Source organism: Leptidea sinapis, chromosome 11 (genome assembly GCF_905404315.1).
Source record: "Leptidea sinapis chromosome 11, ilLepSina1.1, whole genome shotgun sequence".
NCBI classification, from domain to species: Eukaryota; Metazoa; Arthropoda; class Insecta; order Lepidoptera; family Pieridae; genus Leptidea; species Leptidea sinapis.
This window is the reverse complement of record NC_066275.1, coordinates 15,325,838-15,347,713: the sequence shown is the minus strand read 5'-3', so window position 1 is coordinate 15,347,713 and position 21,876 is coordinate 15,325,838. Positions and strand designations below refer to the sequence as shown.

General features: G+C 41.4%; 2 pseudogenes; one reads left to right on the top strand and one right to left on the bottom strand.

The window, feature by feature from the left end:
- Positions 1–9,242, top strand: part of LOC126966986 (uncharacterized) — a 99,981-nt pseudogene extending 90,739 nt beyond the window's left edge.
- Positions 9,243–9,581: 339 nt separating this feature from the next.
- Positions 9,582–21,319, bottom strand: LOC126966985 (protein yellow-like; annotated as a pseudogene).
- Positions 21,320–21,876: the final 557 nt, after the last annotated feature.

The window sequence follows — 21,876 nt, the reverse complement described above, 5'->3', positions numbered from 1 at the left end:
TGTCCTTCAGGCGTACTTTGACGCGCAGGCAACCCCTAAGGTCCCCGCGGTCAGTCCTGACCGCACGGAAGCCCCTCAGGCTTCCAGTGCTTCACCGGCCCAGCCGGAAACCGCTCTACCGTCGAGAGCGGAGAGTGTCGCGTCGGATGCTGACGGATTCATCACCGTCAGTCGCAAGAAGAAGCGCGGTCGTGAATCGCCTTCTCTTGATGGCACACCCGCGAAGAAAGCCGCGGCCACGACTGGCTCCGCTCCCGCGTCCGCGCCCGCGCCCGCTAAGGCCCGCGTACCGCCTCCGACCAAGCGCCCGCCTCCTATTTTTATAGGGGACCGAGGCCGATGGTTAGTCATCAAAAATAGGATCCCGAAGACGCTCTCCTTCCAGGCGAGGGCGTACCAATCTCTCATCAAATTAGAGACCAGAGAGATAGCGGACCACCGCGCCCTGACATCTCTTCTTAGAGAGCTGAGTGTGGGTTTCCACACGTACGCCCTGCCTGAGGAGAAGCGTCTGAGGGTCGTTATTAGGAACGTCCCCAAAAAGTTAGACGAGGCCGACATTCTGTCGAACCTCAAAGAGCAGGGTTACCCTGCACACGAGGTGCACCGTATGCGCGGAACCACCAACAAACAACCATTTAACATGGTTCTCGTAGTCCTCGACCTCACGCAAGGGGGAAAGGAAATTTTCAATATTAAATCGGTTTGTTCCCTTCAGGACATCCGTACCGAAGCTCCTCGCAACCGCGGGGGGCCCGGTCAGTGTCACAGATGCCAATTATACGGGCACTCGGCACGCAATTGCGAACACACCCCGAGGTGTGTGAAGTGCCTCGGGAAACACGGCACGCCAGAGTGCCCTCGACCAGCGCAATGCGCGGAGCCCCCGGCCTGCGTCTTGTGCGGGGAGAAGGGGCAGCCCGCGAGCTGTCGCGGGTGTCCCAAGGCACCCAAACACATGCGTCACCCAGGGCGCCGCCAGCCGCAAGGCAGAGCAGAGAAGGTGGAGTTCACTCCAACCTTCAAACCTGCGCCGCCTCCAAAGGTAAACGCCTGGGCGAGGTCTCCTCCGGCTGCCGACGCTGCCACAGAGGCCACTCTCGCGGCCCCCGCGCCCCTCCAGCCTCCGCTAGCGTCCCGCCCGGCGGCGTCGGTCCCGCGACCGAGGCCACCGGCGCCCGCGTCCGCGGCAACAGGTAACAAAGGCGGCAGCACCTTTGCCTTCATGTTCGAACTGTCAGAGATGTTCGTCATTGATGAAATCACAGCCCTGGCCAGCAGGCTCGATGCTGTCCGGGAAGACCCGCCGTCGCTCCTGCAAGTTATGGCAGACAACGGCAAAATATTCCGTGCCCTCACCGATATAGGGCTAAAGTATAAAAATTACATTCGCGATGCTTAATTACGTAAGCGGACGGGTTAAACCACATACGCTCCGTATAGCGTATTTTAACGCCCAAGGCCTTAAGCCTCAACTAGACTTGGTGAAGGAGTTCGCTCACGAACATCAATTAGACCTATTCTTAGTGAAAGAGACATTTCTAAAACCACGTATACGCGATCCGCGTATCGCTAATTATAACTTAGTCAGGAATGATCGTACCACCCGTATGGGCGGCACCCTCGTTTATTTTAAAAGGTCTCTACACTGTATACCTATAGATCCTCCGGTCCTCACTAACATCGAGGCCTCTGCCATCCGGGTCAGTATGGCGAATCACCAGCCGATCACTGTTATTTCAGCTTATCCTCCGCCCAACAAAAAAGTATTATACACAGATATAGAAGCATTACTCGGCCACGGGTCTGCAGTCATAGTGGGTGGCGATCTTAATGCCAAACACTCCAGCTGGAATAGTAGAGCCACAAATAGAAACGGAATCTTATTAGATTCGCTGACAGACACGCTGAACTTTTCAGTAATAGCACCCGACGAACCAACACATTATCCGGATAACGTCGCGCACCGACCCGACATTCTAGACGTTGCGTTACTTAAGAACGTAACGCTCAATGTAAATTCAATCGAGGTTTTTCACGAATTAGAGTCAGACCACCGGCCCGTCGTCCTAAATCTAGGCCCACCGGTTAACTTTCAACCACCGACGAAAACAGTGATCGACTGGCAACGGCTAGAAAAGGATCTCGAGTCTATCAAGTCCGACGACCTTGACCTTATACCGGACGTCATCGACTCGGTCGACACGGCTCACAGTGCTATCTCTCATGTGACGTCACATATACAGAATAGGATCAAGGCCTGCTCCAGGCAGGTTCTGACGATGCAACCGCATCGCCTAAACCTGCCTCCAGAGGTCAGGAACTTACTCACACAGAAGCACAGAGCCACTAGACTTTACGACAGGTATCCGTCGGTCGAGAATAGGCGCCACCTCCGCTACCTACAGCGGGTGGTACGGGAACGTATCGCGGAACTCCGCGGCGAACGTTGGGACCGTTTGCTCGGCAACCTTAAGCCATCACATGTGGCTTTCTGGAAGCTGCCTCGCGCGTTCAAACAGGAGCCGCCCACTGTCATGCCTCCTTTGGACAGACCGGGACTGCAGCCGGCGCTCGATGACGATGAGAAGGCTGAATGCCTCGCCGATAGTCTCGAGAGTCAGTGCTCTCCAAATGCAGCAGCCGACCCGACACACGTTGACGAAGTTGATCGCCGCACAAAATTATGATTTCAACAATATGGATAACGTGTCCGAGGTTCTCGAGTGTGCAGAGAATGATTTTGGGATCATTTTTGAAATCCAATATGGCTGCCGCACAAATTTATGATTTCAGCAATATGGATATCGTGTCCGAGGTTCTCGAGCGTGCAGAGAACAAATCTGAGATCATTTTTTAAATCCAAGATGGCTGCCACACACAATAATTTTTTCAGCAATTCGGATATCGTGTCCGAGGTTCTCGAGGGTGCAGAGAACGATTTAGGATCATTATTGAAAAGGAAGATGGCCACCGCATAAAATTATGAAAACAACATTATGGGTATCGTATTCGAGGTTCTCGAGGGTGCAGAGAACGATTCTGTGATCATTTTTGAAATCCAAGAGGGCTGCCGCACACAATTATGTTTTCAGCAATATGGATATCGTGTCCGAGGTTCTCGAGGGTGCAGAGAACGATTTTGTGATCATTTTTGAAATCCAACATGGTCGCCGCACAAAAATATGATTTCAGTAATATGGATATCGTGTCCGAGGTTCTCGAGGGTGCAGAGAACGATTTAGGATCATTATTGAAAAGGAAGATGGCCACCGCATAAAATTATGAAAACAACATTATGGGTATCGTATTCGAGGTTCTCGAGGGTGCAGAGAACGATTCTGTGATCATTTTTGAAATCCAACATGGTCGCCGCACAAAAATATGATTTCAGTAATATGGATATCGTGTCCGAGGTTCTCGAGGGTGCTGAAAACAATTTTGGGATCATTTTTAAATCCGAGATGGCCGCCGTGCAAGATTATGATCACAAAAATATGGCTATCATATCTGAGGTTCTGGAGGGTGTAAAGAACGATTTTGTGATCATTTTACAAATCCAAGGTGGCCGCCGCTCAAAAGTATGATAACTACATTATGGGTATCGTATCCGAGGTTCTCGAGGGTGCAGAGAACGATTTTGTGATCATATTTGAAATCCAAGATGGCCGCCGCACAAAATTATGATTTCAGCAATATGGATATCTTAGCCGATGTTCTCGAGGGTGCAAAGATCGAATTGGTGATCATTTTTTAATTCCAAGATGGCCGCCGCTCAAATTATGATAACTACATTATGGGTATCGTATCCGAGGTTCTCGAGGGTGCAGAGAACAATTCTGTGATCATTTTTGAAATCCAAGAGGGCTGCCGCACGCAATTATGTTTTCAGCAATATGGATATCGTGTCCGAGGTTCTCGAGGGTGCAGAGAACGATTTTGTGATCATTTTTGAAATCCAACATGGTCGCCGCACAAAAATATGATTTCAGTAATATGGATATCGTGTCCGAGGTTCTCGAGGGTGCAGAAAACAATTTTGGGATCATTTTTAAATCCGAGAGGGCTGCCGCACACAATTATGTTTTCAGCAATATGGATATCGTGTCCGAGGTTCTCGAGGGTGCAGAGAACGATTTTGTGATCATTTTTGAAATCCAACATGGTCGCCGCACAAAAATATGATTTCAGTAATATGGATATCGTGTCCGAGGTTCTCGAGGGTGCAGAAAACAATTTTGGGATCATTTTTAAATCCGAGATGGCCGCCGTGCAAGATTATGATCACAAAAATATGGCTATCATATCTGAGGTTCTGGAGGGTGTAAAGAACGATTTTGTGATCATTTTACAAATCCAAGGTGGCCGCCGCTCAAAAGTATGATAACTACATTATGGGTATCGTATCCGAGGTTCTCGAGGGTGCAGAGTACGATTTTGTGATCATATTTGAAATCCAAGATGGCCGCCGCACAAAATTATGATTTCAGCAATATGGATATCTTAGCCGATGTTCTCGAGGGTGCAAAGATCGAATTGGTGATCATTTTTGAAATCCAAGATGGCCGCCGCTCTAATTATGATAACTACATTATGGGTATCGTATCCGATGTTCTCGAGGGTGCAGAGAACGATTTTGTGATCATATTTGAAATCCAAGATGGCTGCCGCACAAAATTATGATTTCAGCAATATGGATATCGTGACCGAGGTTCTCGAGGGTGTATAGAATGATTTTGTGATCATTTTTTAAATCCAAGATGGCCGCCGCTCAAAATAATGATAACTACATTATGGGTATCGTATCCGAGTTTCTCGAGTGTGCAGAGAACAATTCTGTGATCATTTTTTAAATCCAAGAGGGCTGCCGCAAACAATTATATTTTCAGCAATATGGATATCGTGTCCGAGGTTCTCAAGGGTGCAGAGAACGATTTTGTGATCATATTTGAAATCCAAGATGGCCGCTGCACTAAATTATGATTTTAGCAATATGGATATCGTGTCTGAGGTTCTCGAGAGTGCAGAGAACGATTTTGTGATCATTTTTGAAATCCAAGATGGCTGCCACACACAATTATGTTTGCAGCAATATGGATATGGTGTCCGAGGTTCTCGAGGGTGCAGAGAACGATTTTGGGATCATTTTTGAAAACGAAGATGGCCACCGCACAAAATTATGATGACAACATTATGGGTATCGTATTCGAGGTTCTCGAGGGTGCAGAGAACGATTTTGTGATCATATTTGAAATCCAAGATGGCTGCCGCACAAAATTATGATTTAAGCAATATGGATATCGTACTCGAGGTTCTCGAGGGTGCAGAGAATGATTTGGTGATCATTTTTCAAATCCAAGATGGCAACCGCACAAAATTATGAATTTAGCAATATGGATATCGTGTCCGAGGATCTCGAGGGTGCAGAGAACAATTTTGTGATCATTTTTGAAATCCAAGATGGCTGCCACACACAATTATTTACAAGGTTTTATGACGATACGTCACTCGAACGGTAAGCACAGTTGGAAGAGTAACGTAAGTAAAGTAAGTAGAGAACGCGAGAGGTCTTGGGGTCGAGCTCCGCATCGTTCATAAAATTTTGTTTAAAATTTAATTTGTGAACATAATTTTATTCACATCAAGGGTTTTGTGGTGCATCAAATTAGTTTCTTGCTCGTGTCGTATTTATCAATCATCTCTGGTTTATACACTCAAGTATCAAGTCCTTGTGAGGTATTCAAGGAGAGACAGGTTGTCAATTACGGTCAGGTGATCCACACACTGCTTTTACCAGTTCTGTTATTTTAAAAAAAGATAAAATTATCCCTTAAGTCAAGGGTGCTCAAAAGGCGATAGAGCGAGTGCTTTTTGAGTCGATCTCGAGAAAAAAAATCTGATATAGAACTATTTACAGATATTGTTTTAGGTAACTAAAATCGGTAGTAATCTTATGAAAAGTATGCTCATGACATGCAGTGTCATGCTGATTCAACATCCACAGTCACACTTTAGTTAAGTTTAGCACTTTAAACACTAGAACGCGTTTGTTTTGCAAGATTTTTTTTTTGTTATTATTATGAGTTTTTTCTTTGACGTTTTACATCAGACCTACACTTACCATGACTAAAAATGCATATTATTGTGCGCAAAACTAATATCTATGTGATTGTGACACTCTACCTAGACGACAATCCTTATCACACATACTTGAAGCCTCTCTAGAGTCGATCGATCGTAGTCTAACAATTTTAAGGTAGATGGCCAGCAGTTCAAGCTTGAGCACCCCTGCCTTAAGTGATAGCAATATAGGTTACTGCGGACGCTTTAGTGGCCAGCGTTGGTGAATCGATTCTTACCAGCAGATATTTATAGATCACCATTAGAGTTTTATGACGGTCATGAGTAATTTTTATTTTATTTTATTTATTTATTAAAGTAATCAACGCGTACACAACAATTATTTTTACAATATTAACCTAGGTTTTACAGAAAAACCCAAAGGATTACATAAATTTTAAATTATAAAAAGAAATCATGTATTAACAGAATAGACTTAAAAATGTACTATATATACTAACAAATAAAAGATTACAATAGCGCACGCGTGTGTTTGTGTGTGTGTGTGTGTGCGTGTGTGGTGTGTGTGTGTGCGTGTGTGTTTGTGTGTGAGTGCACCGTTACCTATTATTATTATTTTTTACGATGATGTTTTATTATTTCTGTTTTTAACTTAATTTTTGATAAGTGAAATACGTCAAACTCAAAGTACTGTTTATTATAAACTCGTGACAGACGCGGAATTATGGAATTTTGGGCATCATGCAATACTAAACGTTTCAATCTTCGACTACAATATTTTCTGCCATAACTTTTCGAGCAGTCAGCATCTTTGCTGATTGATACGAGAAGAAAGACATATAGATACCACAACGGTGCCTATTTCTCCCGTGAAGCAGTAATGTGTAAGCATTACTGTGTTGCGGTCTGAAGGGCGCCGTAGCTAGTGAAATTACTGGGCAAATGAGACTTGACAACTTACGTCTCAAAGTGACGAGCGCAGTTGTAGTGCCGCTCAGAATTTTTGGGTTCTTCAATAATCATGAGCGGCACTGCATTGTAAAGGACAGGGCGTATCAATTACCATCAGCTGAACGTCCTGCACATCTCGTCCCTTATTTTCATGAAAAAAAATCTCGAGATTAGAATCGAGAAATAGGCAATATTGAATTGGTTGTTGATCAGTGCTCAACTTCTCCGTCAAAAGTTTTTATTTAATTTAATTAAGCATTTGTCACTTATAACTTATTTTTCTTTATTTTACAAAGGAGGAACGTCCAACCCTAGTCCTTCCTTGGCTTTTGTTGTCGGCCATAAGGAAACTGTTGTGTGAGTTAACGAGTCTGTCTTGGTCTCGGAACATGTGTCCTTCTTGGACCAGCAAGGAGTCCTTGCGTACGATTTCTCATAGCGAAGCTTCTATCTATTTTACCTGGTGTTTACATCACTTGTTTACAGGTATACATACTATTATTAAATAATTTATTTATACCACTAACTTACACACAAGAACACTATATCCACACAATATGCCCTTTCAAGAAACGCGGTCCATTAATTGAACTCAATGAGTAATCAGCAGCGATTAGCGAGACGGCCACTCAAAATATGAGTAAAACTGGGTTACAATCTAGGCTATGGTCTAATGAACATTAGCTGCATCTACAATTATTAAATATTCATTCGGATGAAGTACCAGAACCTTCTTCTAATTGAGTTATTCAGATTAATGTACTTAGTAGAATATAATTGACATCGCCTTCATATAAAAATACAAAAAAAGGTGATTTGTAATTCGTTACGCATTAAAAAACGACTAATGACACATTGTACTCCGCCTATCATCCGGAGACTTCATAATGTATAACTCATTTGCCTTTATTCTGGATCTAGTACTCTTCTATATCATACCACGACAGTAGCACGTGCAGCAGTATTTAGCAGTAGGATAAGGTATGGTGGCAGTTCTACCCCGGTGAAGACTTTATTATGCAGTTAGATCTACTAAAGTTTTGAAACAGAAAAATAATTGCATTGCGGTTCTTTTGCTGATGATTTTAGAGATAGAGATATTGTTAAAGAATTTTAATTAACCTAAATTTCCAGCTATTACCATGATCTGAAAATGTCAACTGCATTTAAAACTTTTCCAAGCGCGCTTACTCCAAACAATGATCCCGACTACGGACTTGAATTGGCTGTGAGGAGACGTCGTACAAAATCAGTGCAAGGTGAAGATCAACTGCGAAAAAAACTTATTGCGCACTTGTGGGTGCAACATTATATTCCACGTATGAAGTAAAGTAAGTATAGACTACTTTTTACACTTCGTTCAAATGATTTCAGCTATGCAGACCGAGTACCATCTGCAGTGAATTCCAGCCAATTAATTGACATCTCACGAAAAAGTTTCACAAACGTTAGTGAGGAGGATGTTCCTTTGGATATATTTGATCCCTCATTGATAGTAGCCAACCACACGATGAAAGATTTAGGGACATATTACGAGGACTGGTTTGGTAGCGAAGTGTCCGTTCCACGTGATATAGATCGTATTCTTGAACAATTTATTATTATGCTGCTGCGAATAGGCATATATCTAAAAAAGGACAACGTTGATATTAACAAATTCTTGAACAGTTCAGTAAACATAATACCCATTCAAAGTACGATACAATGCGCTCCAATAGCACAAGATGAAGATGAAACACCAGCGGTGGTAGGTGTTAGTAAATGTAGAATGGCATCATATTTAAGAGATTATCCTAATATATTTAGGAAAAAATCTTCCGATGACCCTACACTAAAATCATTGCATAATATGCAGTTGAATTCAAAAATAATTAATGGTATTAAAGAATCAGAAAATAATGAAGAATCAAGTAAACAATTTGGAGCATCGGAAAAAGATGTATCATCATCGAAATATATTAGTGATGATAATCTTGGTATCAAATCAAAAAGCACACAGATCACTAAAACAAAAGAAGTTTTACAAATGGGTAATCTGACAAACCAGTCGAAAGATATTGAAATTAAATCGAACTCTCAAGAAAGTATAAGAAGTGTAATAGAGAGGTTTAAAAAACGAGTGAACGCTGTACATACTTCACACCTTGCACTTCATAATAATTCAACAACAAATAATAGACAAGATTCAATAAAATCTAGAAAAAGAGTGAAAGAAAAAAAAGATTAAGAGAAATGTTATAAAAAAAATCTGTAAAAAATTCCAAAAAAGAAAACCAGTTAAATTTTAATAAAAAAAATTTTTAATCGGATTTCGTATATTTCTTGCATCTTCGAGCCTTTTTCATAATGTTAAGAAATAACAAACTTCTATATATTTTACATTTACTAAATATGATCATGTCTAGAATATCAAATGGTATTAACTAAATATGATCATATCAGGAATATCAGTTAAATTTCAAAGTACAGTAAAGAAAGTATAGAGGAAAATAAATTATTATATCCAGATACTTGTTTGACTGAGTCCTTTTAATATAGGTAGCCTTTATTTATTGAAATTGACAAACTGTATTAACAATAGCAACTTCGGGATCCAAAAACATTACACGGAAATTGTATTCGTTTGGATTTAATAAATTAAATTGGTAAAATGGTAATCGATTAGTAATTATCCAACCAATTTGTGGAACCTCATGGTCCAATCGCAAGTCATATGGAAATATCATTGTTTTATTATTTCTTGCCACTATACCTAAGTTTTGAATTTTATATTCGCTATTTGTGTTCCAACATCCGATACCGTCTTGCGAAACAAGGTTAAAGAACATGATACCATTGCGGTCGACCGCTGTGGCAGATACCTGGCCGATAGGCCCACGGCTTTCTCCAAGTATTTTAAATTCATCCACTGAGTTTTCTACTCGTGAAGGGTCTCGAATGACCGCCGTAGAAACCACAAATTCCAGAGAACTCGACATCGAGTGATAGTATAGCGGTCGGTCGCCTAAGTAGTAGCTTCCAAGAGATAAGCCAAATACTCCATCAGTCCATTGGAAATTCACGCCATGTAAGGTGTAGTTAGATAAAATCGGATCAGGATAAAATGTGTAGTGATTAAATCTCCAGAAAGATGCGTCAGAACATCTAAATACAATGATACCGAATCGCCTCACATCTGATATGTAAACGTGTAAATCTCTGCATTGTGCGTCCCTGGAGTCAACGATAATGTTGGTAATCAATTAATTTTGTAAGACATACTCTTCGGGAATGGTAAATTTTCCAATAATTGTATCAGTTTCTAAATCAGTAGCGATTAAAGCAGGCGGGCAGATTTGACTTGGTGTTTCAAACCCTCCAACTTGACCGGCATCCAGGACCCACATAACGCCACAATGATCTATAACTATTCTGAATATTGAAGTGAATCCCGTGCAGTTTCCTGGAAGTTAATATTAAATATTTAAATAATATGTGTATGAATCTTTTTAAATCATGTGTTTAGGCATTTCAATTGGTTTATGAAACTTAATTTATGCGCTCTGCTGGGTGACATGCGTTATCCTTAAAAGAGTGATCCCAATGAAATTATAGAAATATATAAAAAAGGTGAAGATATATTATCATTTCACGCATCGGGTAACTCTAAAGCACCCTAATTGTGACGTATTTTGTCATAAAGTTTGACAATGACAAAGATCAGTTGTTTTTTCTTTGTATTTTCATTCATTTTATTTTATTCATCATTATCATTTTTACATCATTTTAATGTGTTATGCTGCTCGTAATACGTTTTCCGGCTGTTTGGTGAAATATTTAAAATTTAAATTCTCGTACTACAAAACTAATGTTTTTTATACTTTATATATAACGCTGTACAAACTTTTATTATTTTTATATGAATCTGATTTATCGAGTTACATTTAGTCTTATGTTTATTCGTCGTCATGTTTTCTCTAAACCACAACAAAATGGATGCGGCTGTTTATTGCTAGAACCCAAAGTCCGTGAAGGCTGGAGTGACTCAAGACTTATGTATATTAAAAATATGTTGGTGTGATCACTTAACACCCGGTGACCCGTACGCTAGTTTGTTCTCCTTTTCCATAAAACAAATGTTGGTAGTCTCCAACAAGCATTGCTATGCCCATGACAGTAGAGGAAATTTCTTCTCGGGCCATTCAGGTCCCTCCCGGGATATCATTCTGTGTGTGCCAGTTCCAGAATTAATTCGTGTCTTCCATCGAGACAAGTCGCAGTTCGAACCATTTGACCGCGTGCAACGATCCAAATACCAAGATACAAGATATTTATTTGCAGTATTCTGTGAAAGGCTAAATCGCTTAGCGTTCGTAGACACATCACTGCATTGTGTATCTTCACCACACTCATCACAGTGAGTGTTCCGAAGAACTGTGTGACCTGATTCCTGCTCCCAAATACCATCGCTCTACACGCCATTAACTTAAAAATCCTCATCATCCGCATGTGTGGCGTTCTGTTACAGTGCAAATTTCTTTCACACACAGCTATGGAACGAATTTCACTGTGATGGTTTCAAGGACTATTCAACTTGATGATATCATGACCTTCAAAAAAAGCACCTACACTCATCTCAAAGTCTCGCAATGCTGCTGTGATTCTGGTGTTGCAAAAGAATATAGGCACGGTGATCCCTGATCCTCTTCGATAAAAATGGGGAGAATATATAGCGCAGTAATTCCTTAACATGAACAACATAACATGCCTGTGTTACCTTGATTATGCCATCCCCAATTTGGAAAAGGAGCTAGAGGGGGTGATTCTTCAAGCGCTTCAACTGGTAACGAAGAAAAAGTAGCAGGTATTCCACTTTTCCATCTAGGAGTGCTGACAAAAACTCCATCCTTCCATCGTTCGACGCCGAGCGGAACAACGTTAGCTTGAATAAATTCTCTGGAAAGTAAAATATCAGTAATTAATTATCAAAATGTATATTTTATGTCACTTAGTAATAATTGCATCCTTTATTATAATGTTTTGAAGAGGGAATTGAAATAGAACGATATAATATATGAGTAGTTTGAAATGACATGAAAAGAAGCATATTTAAAGACCTTTTTTTGTAATTATTACTACGGTGGCAGGTGTTGTCATTGTAATCTTTGATTGTATTATTAATAATATATACGATCTGTAACAACATGAATATTGTCCAAATAGTGAAGTTCCGACAATCGAATTTACTGAAAGTTGAAGCACTGGGAGTGTACAAATTTAGAGTAAGACGGGCCAAATCCGCAATTCATATTTTAAGGTCACACAAACAGATTGAAACTATTTAAACGTAGGTGAACCGCGTACCATAACCCTTTCACCCCAATACAACGTAAAAGATAACAAATTCGCAATTAATTTTCAATGTATAAACTTTTAACAGTAAATATTAACGTAGGCAAATAGCGAAACGGCAAAAGTATGCTTAAAGACAATGTAAGCACATATTCTCCTTAGTCGTGTGTCAACTGTCACTGTCCAAATTTTAATCTGAACTGAACAAAATGAGAACGGCATCTGGAGTGTGAGAATGTTTTGGGTTTATATTTTCCCAACTTTAGTATTTCGCAACTGGCGCTTTTTCAGTTTTTCAAATATTTTTTTAAAGTTGGGGGAAGAAAATAATTAAATAAAACTCAATTTACAAACAGAAACGGAACGCCATTATTTAAATTATTTTACAACATTTTCGGGGATGCGCATCGATTGTTTTAAGTCTTGAAAGCCAAAAAAAGAACAACTGTCATGTCAAAGTGAAAATCTTGGGTATTTGAATTTCACATTTGCAAAAACGTGAAACTTTATTTACTAGCTGTTTTATGTCGTGTACTGTGTGTTTTTTGAAACATTGGCTTATTTATTACTACATCTTTTCCCAACGACGTTGAGTTGAGTTTGTGCTGTTTCGTTCAAAAAGCTGTACAGTTTGCGAAAGGAGGCTTATTACGTTGTTTTGATTTGCGCTTTACCTGCGCTTTGTAGAGCGCTGGAATGTGGGCCGGCTTGAAGTATTGCCGTGCTCTATTGATGACGCCCAGCTTCTTCGAAGCCAATTTGGCTTTGCCCTCCAGATGGTCACGAAATTGGCAATCGGTCGAGATTTCGAGACCTAGTATTCCGATACTAGGCGAGGCTTTAAGGGAAGTGTTTTCGAAGAGCGGTGATACGACAAATGGGGTTTATTTAGTGGTAAACGCGCAAACTTGAGTCTTCTGGGGGTTAAATTGGACAAGGTTCAATTTACCCCATTCCGCGACCTTCTCGAGAGAGGACTCGATACACAACACAAGTTTCTCCCGGCACTGGTCGACGATTTCCCGAGAGAGACCTGCATGGCCCGTGTATTCAGCATCACCAGTGCTGTCGTCTGCATAGCAATGTATGTTGGAGGTGTCCAACATATCATTGATATGCAGAAGAAACAGCGTAGGAGATAGCACACAGCCTTGGGGCACTCCAGCATTCACGGCTTCGGGTTAAAATCCAATATCCGTCGACAACGACCAGTATGCTGCGCCCAGTGAGGAAGCTGGAGGTCCACTTGCACAAGCTATATATGCACTAGTTGAGCAGTAGGTAGTATTTAACAGACTTCAAAAAAGGAGGAGGTTCTCAATTCGACGCGTACATATATATATTTTGGTTCATTTATGTTTAAAGATATTTATTTCTCATTAAAAACATAATATTGTCACTTACATGAGAACATAAAAATATGATGTAATAATTTATCCGCCGTTCTTTAGATGTTCAGTACATATATATTACACATTATAGTACTTATTCTTCTTCACAAAATTTAAGATTACACACTTTTACAGGGCACTGTCACATAACAAACAATTTCAGACATGTGTTTTATAAAAACTTTGAAACAATATAGTCTGATAGCTCACGTTTAAATGTTTTTAGTGACTTAATCTTTTTGAGAGATGAAGGTAGACTATTAAAAAGTTGTGCGCCCTCGTAAATAAACATACGCTTGCCGTAATTTATTCTTGTCTTAGGTAGTATCAAGTAGCTGGCTCGTCTCGTGCTGCGTGCATGTTTAGTTTGGGTGAGTAAGATTGATGTATGGATGGAATTATGTAGAATTTTTTGTATCAGTATACATGTATGGTATGTGTAAAGTTGTTTTATGTTCATGAGGTTAGTTTGTTTGTATATTTTAGAAGTAGGTGTTAAATAAGCGAAATGAAATAACATTTTTATGAGTCTATTTTGTATTGTAAATAGAAAAGACAAGTGTCATCTGCATACAAGGTTATATGACCATGTAATCCTAAATTAACGATATCATTTATATAAATTGAGAAGAGTAGGGGCCCCATGATTGATCCCTGTGGTACACCAAAACTAACTGGAAGGGGTTCACATTTGTAGTCGCCAATTTTTACAATCTGTTGTCGATGACTGAGGTACGATTGGAAAACTTTAAATGCATTGCCGGTTATTCCTATGTTCTGAAGTTTAGTTTCAAGGATTGAATGACTTACTGTGTCAAACGCCTTCTTTAAATCAACAAATATGCCCAACACAATGTTCTTACTGTCAATATTTTGTCTCACTTTTGTCACTAAGTCAACGGCCGCAGCTGTACAGTATTACTTTTTGGTCTGAAACCGAATTGGCGCTCTGTAATGTATTGTATTGATTCCATATAAGATTCAAGACGGTTGTGCAATATTTTTTCTACTACTTTAGATAGTACTGGGAGCACAGAGATTGGTCTATAGTTGCCGGGATCAGTTTTGGAGCCAGATTTATGAATGGGACTGACTTTGGCTACCTTAAGTGAGTCTGGGAATCGTCCTTCCTCGAAAACTTTGTTGATGCATTCGGTAAGAACTGGAGCTATAAGGTTTTTTATACATTTTAGGGCCTTAGTACTGATACCATCAATACCAGTGCTGGAATTTGGGTCCAAATTGTCAATTATCCTTGTAATTTCATCTACAGTGGAGGGGCTTATATCTGAGAGTTTTTTTTGAGTTATTTGAGGTATCGTTTGGGTGGGCAGTGGTATGATTATTATGGAACTGGGCCGGAATTTGGTTAGCTAATATTGACCCTATAGTAGCAAAATAATCGTTAAACGTATTGCATATTTCATGGACGTCAGAGATTTCCCTTGAATTAATTACTAGTTTTGAGGGAGCACAACTTGATTTTAGTTTGTTGTTGGAAAGGCAATCAATAAGATTCCATGTTTTTTTTGGGTCTTTGATATGGTAAATGAATTTATTTAAGTAGTAGGCATCTTGTGTTTTCTTTATTAGTCTAGCTGTTTTGTCCCTTTCCATTTTGTCCTTACTCTGCAATAATTTATTATTTGGATCTTTCTGAAGTTTTAACCAACATTCATTTCGCTGATTAATCGCACTCAGAATTTCTTTGTTAATCCAGTCTGCTTTAGGTTGATTTAATTTGATTTGATTTATTATTATTTATTTGATTGTTTCTTGCTTTTTTATCTGACCGTTTATTTATACATATACATATGTATGTACGTGTGTATATTAGAATGATTTTGTTTCAATTATTTGTGTAGGTATTGATCTCTAAAAGTCAAGCAAACGGGGTCGTAACATAACCCCAAAACTTCTTAAAAAAACAAACTTAACTTATGACTCCCAACTTTATAAAAAAAAGAAAATAAATGCCACATATTCTTATACAATGATCTATTAAATGTAAATATTTCATGTTTCAACACGATTTTTTTTTTGGTGTACGAGACTTCCACTGAAACCTGCCATTCACCTTTACATTGTTGCTTATTGAGTAAAAATATTTTAAGCTTCTAACTTCAGTTGAAGTAAATTCGGCAATGTATAGATATAACAGTCGAAGCATGCGGTGTAATTTGTATCGTGTTCCATATTTCGGCTTTGTTTTTAGACAACGTGATTTGTCTGTATGTCATTGCCTTTTCTATACTGTATGGATTAAACAAAGATTAAGAAATAACGATTGAGAATTTGTAAATTCAGCATCGATTTGACATAATATGTATGACATACAAACCGGATTATGAATAATCTTAATTTAGAGGTCGGAAAAGAAAGCGGCTGTTAGGACCCTATATTCTCTCTCATAAGGCATCTTATGATGATACATTAATAATGAATTTTGAGCATAGATTCCATATTAAGACGCTTCCTGGAAAACCAACCTAAAAGCATAATTTTATCTCGGATGCCAAAACACTCTCTATTCCTCTGGTGTTTCAAATGTAGATGTTGATCACCTACTATCGGGGGACCCGTACCCTTATCCATAACGAAAGAGATTAGAATAGTGAAAAAACAGTGTAAACAGCCAGAAAAAACATGCCATACTGGATATCCAGTTGCCTTAAATGTAGCCTCTTGGTTTTCCTTTGATGGCAGATATAAATAATTTGTTTAAGATTGCGTCCCAATAACTGCGTGCTATTAAATTAATAAGAACAAAACTTTAAAGTACCTAAACAATAATATATTCCACAAATTAGATAGTAAAAATTGCTAAGATTATAACGCCTGTAAGAAATTGATAGCAAAATTAGAATTCCGCGTCAAAAATCACTGTACAGTGATTAATTACTTTGCAGACTGTTTACTACTTGACAATCAAAATTGGTTACAGAAACTATAGATTTGCTTTCCTATTCTATGTACTGTATTTCCGTAAGAGATGGTCTTCCCCACTGCATGGTTTCTTCGTCTGTACGCTATATATTTTAAGTGTATCGTAAATACTATCTTGGACGATGGTACGGCACCAGTTGTTTTATATATTTTTTTTTTATGGAATAGGAGGACAAACGAGCGTACGGGTCACCTGTTGTTAAGTGATCACCGCCGCCCACACTCTCTTGCAACACCAGAGGAATCACAGGAGCGTTGCCGGCCTTTAAGGAAGGTGTACTCGCTTTTTTTGAAGGTACCCATGTCATATCGTCCCGGAAACACCACACAAGGAAGTTCATTCCACAGCTTTGTAGTACGTGGCAGAAAGCTCCTTGTAAACCGCACTGTGGAGGACCGCCACACATCCAGATTGTGAGGATGATATCCTAACTTGTGGCGTGTCGTGCGAAGGTGGAATTCGGCGGCAGGAATCAGGTTAAACAGCTCCTCGGAACACTCCCCGTGATAAATGCGGTAGAAGACACACAATGAAGCGACGTCTCTACGCAACGCCAAGTGATCCAGCCGTTCACATAGTACTGGGTCCCCGACAATTCGAGCTGCTCTGCGTTGCACGCGATCAATTGGATCGAGCTGATACTAGGGTGCGCCAGACCAGAGATGACAGCAATACTCCATGTGTGGCCGGACCTGCGCTTTGTACAGCGCTAGAATGTGGGCCGGCTTGAAGTATTGCCGTGCTCTATTAATGACGCCCAGTTTCTTTGAAGCCAATTTGGCTTTGCCCTCCAGATGGCCATGGAATTGGCAATCGCTCGAGATTTCAAGACCCAGTATTCCGATACTAGGCGAGGCTTTTAGGGAAGTGTTGTCGAAGAGCGGTGATGCGACAAATGGGGTTTTTTTAGTGGTAAACGCGCAAACTTGAGTCTTCTGGGGGCTAAATTGGACAAGGTTCAATTTACCCCATTCCGCGATCTTCTCAAGAGAGGACTCAATAGAAGACACAAGTTTCTCCCGGCACTGGTCGACGATTTCCTGAGAGAGACGTGCATGGCCCGTGTATACGGCATCACCAGTTCATCTGCATAGCAATGAATGTTGGATGTGTCCAACATATCATTGATATGCAGAAGAAACAGCGTAGGAGATAGCACACAGCCTTGGGGCACTCCAGCATTCACGAGCTTCGGGTTCGAGCAATGTCCGTCGACAACGACCTGTATGCTGCGCCCAGTGAGGAAGCTGGGGGTCCACTTGCACAAGCTCTCGGTAAGCCCAAATGATGGAAGTTTAGAGAGGACCGCCTTGTGCCATACACGATCAAAGGCCTTCGCTATATTCAGGCTAACTGCCAGGCCTTCCCCCTTGCTTTCAATAGCCGCAGCCCATCTATGTGTAAGGTATACCAGAAGATCACCTGCCGACCGACCGTGGCGAAAGCCGTATTGTCGGTCGTTGATCAACTGGTGACCCTCTAGGTATACCAAGAGCTGACGGCTAATTATGCTCTCCATGATTTTGGAGAGCAGGGAGGTTATAGCAATAGGCCTGTAGTTTGCCGAATCCGAACTGTCTCCTTTTTTTTGGATCGGATGGACAAGGGCTGACTTCCATGAGTCAGGGACTACGCCTTTGGAATAAGAGTGCCGGAATAAACGCGTTAGCACCGGCGTCAACTCAGGGGTACACGTTTTAAGCACGATTGGAGAAATGCCATCCGGCCCGCTACGTCCAACGAAAGCAGAGCTCGCCTAACAGTTTTCTGTCTGAACTGTACTTCAGGCATAGAGCTCTGACACCGCGGGATGGTCGGCGGTGTTTTTCCGTTGTCGTCAAGAGTCGAGTTGGAGGCGAAAAGAGCGCACAGGAGATCGGCTTTCTTTTTTGCCGTATGGGCCAGGGTGTCATTCCTCATGTGCAACGGCGGCATGGACGGCTGGCTGAAGTTACCAAGAGCAGCTTTCGACAACGACCAGAACTTGCGTGTTCCGGTCGGATAACTGGAAAGCTGCTCGCCGATTTTGACGACGTGTTTTGACTTTGCACGGGCGATTTGCCGCTTAAAAAATCTGGAAGCACGGTTGTATTTCCTCTTAAGAACTATGCAGTTCGGATCCTTTGTGCCCAGCGCCGCAACCTAAGTTCGATACGCCTGTTTTTTGCAGTCAGATGCTGCTTTAACTGACGCATCGAACCAGGGCTGTGATCTGCCACCGATCGGTACTACAGAGCTTGGTATAAAAATATCCATGCCCTGTAATATCACATCGGCTACTGCAACGGCGCAGGCACTAGGATCATCCGAAGGGAAACAAACCCTCCAAGGGTAGGATGCAAAAAAGGAACGCATCCTATCCCAATCTGCTGACTTGTAGTGCCAAACGCGGCGGGTCGCTGGTGGTCTGCGACGTGGGCGTCGGATAGGCACTACACTGACCTGGTAACCATCGGGATGTGTAGTCAGCAGAAGATCTAATAAGGACGGCATGTGGCTATCCACATCCGGGAGCCGCGTTGGCGACGCAACCAATTGGGACAGACCGTACGCCAATGCAAAATCATGCACAGATCACCCTGCGTTATCTGTGGTACGTGATCCAAGCCATTCGGCATTGTGCCCGTTGAAATCACCAAAGACTACAATTTCAGCGGAGGGGATCTGTGCAAGCACGTCGTCAATTGCCGCTTGAACGCAGCCCATGAGATTGATGGTTTCTGCGTTACCACTATGGGACCTGTAGACACACGTATAGATGCGGACGCGGTCCTCTAAATCAACGCGGAGCCAGAGAGTGGACAGGTCCCTACCCTCAACGTTGCCGAGACGGCGACAGCAGATATCCTCCCTAACGTACACACATACCCCGGCATGAGGCAAAAAATTGTACTCAATTTTGTACCCGGGGTACGTTAAATATGACGTATCGCTAGGTCGAGATATCTGCGTCTCCGTAAGGAAACACAAGGCCGGCTTCGCCGTCTCAAGGTGGTGGTGGATGGCGTTTAAGTTGGAGTGAATTCCCCTGATATTGCAAAAGTCCACGTTGAGTGTGGAGCGGGGTGCCGTGGTGTTACTGCCTCGTTTGTCCTTGGTCATGCGCGGTACTGTGCCCTCCCCAGAATACGAAGGGCAGCCCGAGCTAGAGTGCTCGGGGAGGGATTCTCCGACTCTGGTAGAGCCGGTACCCTCCTGGAGTACTATCTCTTTAGGGACCGCTTTCATAATCTTTGTTGGGGAAGGGGGGGGGGGGGGATGGCCTCCGGTCCTCGACACTAACCTATACGAAACATAGCGGCACTAGGCCGCTACTTCACGCCGGTATTCTGTGTGAGTGTGGTAATTAACCCGGATGAGTCTGGCCCGATTGTGCTGACGTCAAAAGACGGCTGCGTGACTCTCCCACTTCTAAAAAGCCCTTAGTCGCCTCTTACGACACCCATGGGCCTGGGACTCCCCTATTCTTTTTATGCCCCGGGGAAAGTACAGGGCATGAGAAGCTCTTAAAATATTTGATACAAACAAAAAAAAGCTAAACAAAAATGATTTCATCATCATCAGCTAGAAGACGTCCACTGCTGGACAAAGGCCTCCCCCAAAGATTTCCACGACGATCGGTCCTGCGCTGCCCTCATCCAACGTATTCCGGCGATCTTGACCGGATCGTCGGTCCATATTGTGGAGGGCCTACCAACACTGCGACTTCCGGTACGTGGTCGCCATTCGAGAACTTTACTGCCCCAACGGCCATCTGTCCGTCGAACTATGTGCCCTGCCCACTAACACTTCAGTTTCGCAATCGTTTGGACTATGTCGGCTACTTTGGTTCTCCCACGGATCTCCTCATTTCTGATTCGATCTTGCAGGGCAAACTCCGAGCATAGTCCTCTCCATTGCCCTCTAAGCGACCATGAGCTTTCTCATAGGGCCCATAGTTAGCGACCACGTCTGCGTACCGTAAGTCATCACTGGCAACACACACTGATTGGAAACCTTTGTCTTCAGACACTGCGGTATTTGGGACGAGAAGATTTTACGAAGCTTCCCGAACGGGCAGCGTTGGATCCGAGTTGGATTCGACGAGTGACCTCTTTCTCGAAATTGGACCTGCCTAACTGGATTGTTTGTCCGAGGCAGACGTACTCGTCGACAATTCCGAGAGTACAGTTCCCAATTGTTATGGGAGTAGGTGCGACATGGACATTTGACATGATCTTCGGCTTGTCCATGTTCATTTTGAGACGTACTCCTTGGGAAGCTGTATTGAGACCATCGAGCACATGACTATTATAAACGAAAATGATTTATGAGCATCATAACTACCTATTAATGAATCATTTTTAATTATGAGTATTATTAAAAGCAGATTCGTAGCAGGAAGTTGAATGATGTTTCACAATAAAAATATTAATTATAAAATAACAAGAATTACCCGTTTTTGATGGCTCGGAGTTTCGATTTCGCTTATGCCGATGTCGCCGATGCTTTCATCGGGCGACGGATAAGCGAAATCTATTTGTTTCCATCGATACAAAGTTCCTATTGCTCTTCCTGCCGAACTTTCTGCATCTTCAGTTATTATTATGACCAATACTGCTAGATAAAGAATTATCTGAAAATTTACAAGTTATATTTAGTATAAAATTCGCATCGCCTAATGTCATTTTGTGATTATTATCATCTTATTATCACTTTTTACTATAAGAAAATGTATACTGTAAGAAAAATCCCAGAAAATGTACAAATATCCCAGAAAATGTACAAAACAAATAAAAGAATTGTTAAAAAACGTTTGTGTGGAAAAGGTTACTATAGCATAAACGATTTTCTTAATGACACCACGGACTGCGAATAAAGCGAACACCCTCAGGCTCTTTAATTATAAATGTTTATTGTACGATATCACATTGTAATCCATATTTTATATTTAAAATAAAGCCCGCTGAGTTTCTTGCGCCTATTCTTCTCAGGTCTGAGGCAGTCTCTTTTGAATGGGTGGTAGTTTTTGACGTTCAATAAGTGATTTTAAATCCTATTTTGAATAAAAATATTTGAATTTGAATATAAACGAATAGTTTAAATATGTAAACAATTTGTTATGTTTTTAAAGTGATAACCCTCACTTATTAATATGAGTATTAATTCAATTTGAGTATTAATCCAATAAAATTT